The 565-nt window shown below is 39.8% G+C and overlaps 2 protein-coding genes across 2 annotated transcripts in view; both read right to left on the reverse strand.

Moving 5' to 3' along the window:
- Positions 1-565, reverse strand: part of LOC119582388 (pollen-specific leucine-rich repeat extensin-like protein 2) — a 4,465-nt gene that overhangs the window by 765 nt on the left and 3,135 nt on the right. The gene's annotated exons all lie outside the window — the stretch shown is intronic.
- Positions 1-565, reverse strand: part of LOC119582078 (potassium voltage-gated channel protein Shaker-like) — a gene marked incomplete at its 5' end in the record, with an annotated part of 55,543 nt that overhangs the window by 435 nt on the left and 54,543 nt on the right.

Genomic DNA, 565 nt, shown 5'->3' on the forward strand with positions numbered 1-565 from the left:
ACTGAAGAGGACATATTCCTAAGATAACACAATTGCAACACACATACAGCGGTCATGTTTATTTTAATAATTCTCAGCAGCAGATGATGGCCAAAGCACCATGAACAAGACGTTAGCACATTCCCTTGTTCATCCATTACCATTCCTTGCTGAAACAAAAATCTTTTTTTTTTTTTTAAACCGTAAAAGCAAACGCCATCTGAAATATAAACACAAATAACATCAATAACAATAGTAGAAGATAAAAAAAACAACAAGAACATCAACACATGAAGTTTGTCCGTATGAATTGCATAACAAGGGTAATATTTTGATCCCGGTGAGCTTTCCAGTGGACCAAATCAGTCTAGCCGGAATAAAGATCGCGCCCAGTGACTGTTCCCCTTTATGGTGTAGAATTCGTTCATGGATCTGGTTACGGAGATGGAAATGCGAGAGAGCCCCTGGACTGTGGTTGCTTCCCAGTCCCCTCATAATAAACATCATTATTAGCTGCCAAACGCGTCCGGAGGTTTTTATTCCAACATCGAGACCGTCGGCACGAGCATCATTTTTTTTTCATTCG

This window comes from Penaeus monodon, chromosome 15 (genome assembly GCF_015228065.2).
Source record: "Penaeus monodon isolate SGIC_2016 chromosome 15, NSTDA_Pmon_1, whole genome shotgun sequence".
Taxonomy (NCBI): Eukaryota; Metazoa; Arthropoda; class Malacostraca; order Decapoda; family Penaeidae; genus Penaeus; species Penaeus monodon.